The sequence below is a fragment of the Notothenia coriiceps genome, unplaced genomic scaffold (genome assembly GCF_000735185.1).
Source record: "Notothenia coriiceps isolate Sejong01 unplaced genomic scaffold, NC01 NC01_scaffold00016808, whole genome shotgun sequence".
Lineage (NCBI taxonomy): Eukaryota > Metazoa > Chordata > Actinopteri > Perciformes > Nototheniidae > Notothenia > Notothenia coriiceps.
The window spans coordinates 1-3,846 of NW_011349509.1; the positions used below are offsets into that span (position 1 = coordinate 1).

A 3,846-nucleotide genomic window follows, 5' to 3' on the forward strand; every position below is an offset into this window, starting at 1 on the left:
CACACACACACACACACACACACACACACACACACACACACACACACACACACACGTAGGGTTTCACAACTACCAATATTTACTAGTCGACTTAGTTTTACAAAATAGTAGTCGACTAGTCGACTAGTCGTTACGTCATAATAAAGACACACAAAGAGAGGTTTACAACTGTATTTTCTATTGGAACTCATACAGTAACATTAAACACTGCATTTTAATTTGTGTTACATGGCTGAGTAAATAACAAACACTGGACTCACCAAAATCGACAGCAAAAAACTCTTGTTTACATAAATGCCACGTAAATCCAGTGCGCAACAGCGCATTGCGCAACACTTTATTAGCTGTCCTCCACGATAACGTCCACCTTTCCATATTTTTTTTGGTTTGAACACCAACGCATCGACATGTGAGGGAAGGAGGCTTGACCGCTTTCGGGTGACAGTGTTGCTGCCAGGGAAAAAACCCTCTCACTCGGGGTGCTTGTGGCTGGAATAGCCAGGTAGCTCCTCGAAAGCGGGGGAAGCGGTGCACGTTTTCTGCCCACCACTCCAGTGGATTATCCATTGTGGGGATATGCGGTGTCCGCTGGCAGTAATCCCGTAGCTCATCATCCGCATCACTGTTGACCCGTGTTTTATTGCTGTTCGTTTGCCTCTGTTCAGTGCTGACGCCGGTCCGTTGCTCACTGGTTCTAGCATTACTGCTAGTGCTAGCTGTCGGCAGCGGGTGTTTCATCTTCAGATGGTTGCGCATAGCAGATGCATTTGTATTGTATTGTGTACAGCTGTACACAACTGACACTTCACTGTGGAGTTGGTTACATCTTCGTTTAAGTTCGGCCATACATAAGAATGTCGGACGTGTTTTGTAGCAATTTGCAGCACCTCGTTTACCTCCATTTTTTTCACGACTAGGGCCTACAGCGCCGACTAGTGGTAAAGGTAGTCGACTAGTCGACTAGTCGATTAGTTGGTGAAACCCCTAGTGTGTGTGTGTGTGTGTGTGTGTGTGTGTGCGCGCGCGTGCGCGTGCGTATGTGTGTGTGTGTGTGTGTGTGTGTGAGATGAAGTAGACCTACACTACTGTATTTTAGTTGAAAGGTTCCTCAAAATTGAGGCTTTGTTTCATGAGGTTTGTAAAAATAGCATAAGCAGCTGGTGTGTGTGTGTGTGTGTGTGTGTGTGTGTGTGTGTGTGTGTGTGTGTGTGTGTGTGTGTGTGTGTGTGTGCGTGGATACATGCAGGTGTGCATAACGTGTATATTTGTGCCAGATGGCAAAAAAAAGCATAATGGCACATGTTGCTAATTTTCTTTAAATTTGTTCTCAAGTTGAGCCTTCAGTGTGGTCCAAGTCTGGTAGTCAGAACAGAGAAGTTCAATTGAACCACCCAGTGGGGAGTGAAAGGAAGCCAACGTGGAAATGACATTACATTTAACTGTGACTAGGCACAATGAAAAATGAAATGTAGCTGCTTCCAATCCCATGATGTGCTTTTTTGACTTCTCGTGTAGCTTGTCACCTGATATTTACCCGATCAGACCCAAAAGTATACAGTTTCACCCTTTCATAAAATATGGATCTGTTAAAGATTTCATCAAAAACATCACCATTTAGGGTTGAAATTACACTTGCCAAGACAAATCTCATCTGATGCTAATCAAGGCATACAGGTCAAGTGGTTGCCTTCAGTACAATACAGCAGTCGGTAACTTCAAAGTAGCATGTTAGCATGATAACGTATTCATTTCCCCCTTTTAATGTGTGTGTTAGCAGGTGCCAAGATGCAGGAAATGGAACAGGACCCGTTTTTATGTACTTTCGATCTAGCAGGTGAGTAGTGTTTGAGTTTGAACAACCTGTCTGGGCTGTAGGAAGGTTTTATGATTATCCATCAATAATCAACACATTGATTAAATGGAAAGCTACTGCCTTGACCCCATTTTATCATAAATATGATGCAGACTGTGGTAACCCGAAGGAGACTAATAGCAAAATACTCTTAAATGAAAGTGACCTAAAGGGCATTTTTAACAAAACCAGATCAATGAAAGCCACAGATGAAATGAAAAGTTATTTCTAGATCTGGGTTGCCTACTGGGTTGTAATCCTTAACAACTAACATTAATATTGAGAAAATAATGCAGCTTTTTTCTTTTTAGGAAATCAGCCCCTATCTGTATACATTAGATATGAAAGTAACTGTTTTGCCTGATAATGCTCATTATTTGTTTTTTAGATGATTTATCTGACATCTTGACTGATCACTTCCTGGGGAGACTAGTGGGTAAGTTGAGCCAAACTTCTGCATATATAAATATTTCGTTACTGTGTAAAGTAAGTAGACACTGAATTGATCAAATGTCTTGAACATAAACACACATGATCAGTCATTGCAAAAATGATTTACTGTCTAATTCTTGCTCCACAGATCCTAACCTCGACACTGAGGGGTTCTTTGACGATCCACTGTTTAATTGTGAGGAGGAACTCAGCACCTGCAGTAAGGAACTCTTTCTTTCATTTTGCTGACAGGCAAACAACTGAATAAAAGAGAAAAATAAAAGGTCCAAACTTGGTCATACATAGTGGAAAGTGTATAAATAACAAAATTGGGTACGATGAACATAGAGATAATCAGATTTAGTTAGATATTACATGACATGTCACTTGTTAGACGCTTTTATCCAAAGCCACTTACACACATTCAGTACTGTGGACAATCCCCACAGGAGCAATTTGGGGTGAAGTGTCTCGCCCAGGGACACAACGACATGCTGACTGCAGTGGGACTCAAACTTGCTATCCTCTGATTCGAAGATCAGCACACTAACCCACTGAGCAGTAACCCACTGAGCCACATTGTATATATTACAATGTTTTCATCATATAAGACCACAGTCCATATCATAAAACATTGGGTATAATCAAAATACTGCAAGGTCTTTTTTGTTGTTACTTTTTGTAAAGTTCAGTTTGTGGCATAATGCAAAAAAAAACACAACAATTAAGAAGCCTTCTCCTGTTGTAGTAGAACTTTTCTTGAAGAAATGCTCATTATTAGAACATAATGGGGAATGATGAGTGTTCAGTTGTTCACAGTATAGTGCTATAATTCTTGGTATAATACAGTATAATAATATAGTGCAGGGGTCGGCAGCCTTTTTGATATGAAGTGCCATTTAAAAAAAAAATTGTTATCCGCGTGCCAACGATCGAGAATTATCAACGGGGGGGGTGGGTGAGGAGCTTGACGCTCGTCAACTATCAGCAGATAAATGCAACGTCCTCCCAAGAACACCTCGCCTCTCTCCAGTCATTTAAGCTAAAGTGGGTTATTGAACCTGAAGCTTGTTGCTTCTGCCCTCCTCGACTACGGTCTGGGAGCCGACAGGAAAGTTCAACACACAGATGGCCAGTCCGCCCCTTTGTAGCATATTATTTCGATGAGAGATGAGCAGATCGCCACTGGGCTTTCAACTAAATACACAGCCACGCAAAAACTGCGGCATTTGTACAGCTCCTTATGGGTACTGCAATTAGTGAAGTGCTTTCCTCCGTGGTGAAACGATCAGCAATGCACCACGGAGGAAAGCGGCAGAAATTCACCTGGAGATAAAGAGAGCGGGGCTGCGTTACGTGCATGGCTTCCTTCTGCAGGTAACGGGGAGACGCGCTCTGGCGGCGGTCGCGTTCAGGATCCGAAAATTAATTTAAATATTTTGCACACTTATTCCACTTATTCCTAGTGTGCCACTGGTTACGGTGCCACGTGCCAATGCTGGCATGCGTGCCAGGGGTTGCCGACCCCTGATATAGTGTAATGTTAGGGTGTGTACACTGTC

The 3,846-nt window shown here is 42.5% G+C and overlaps 1 long non-coding RNA gene across 1 annotated transcript; it reads left to right on the forward strand.

Moving 5' to 3' along the window:
• Positions 1-1,751: 1,751 nt before the first annotated feature.
• On the forward strand, positions 1,752-2,536 carry LOC104949769 (uncharacterized). Its single transcript, XR_798840.1, has 3 exons — positions 1,752-1,834; positions 2,241-2,288; positions 2,433-2,536. It is a non-coding gene; the product is annotated as an uncharacterized lncRNA (long non-coding RNA).
• Positions 2,537-3,846: the final 1,310 nt, after the last annotated feature.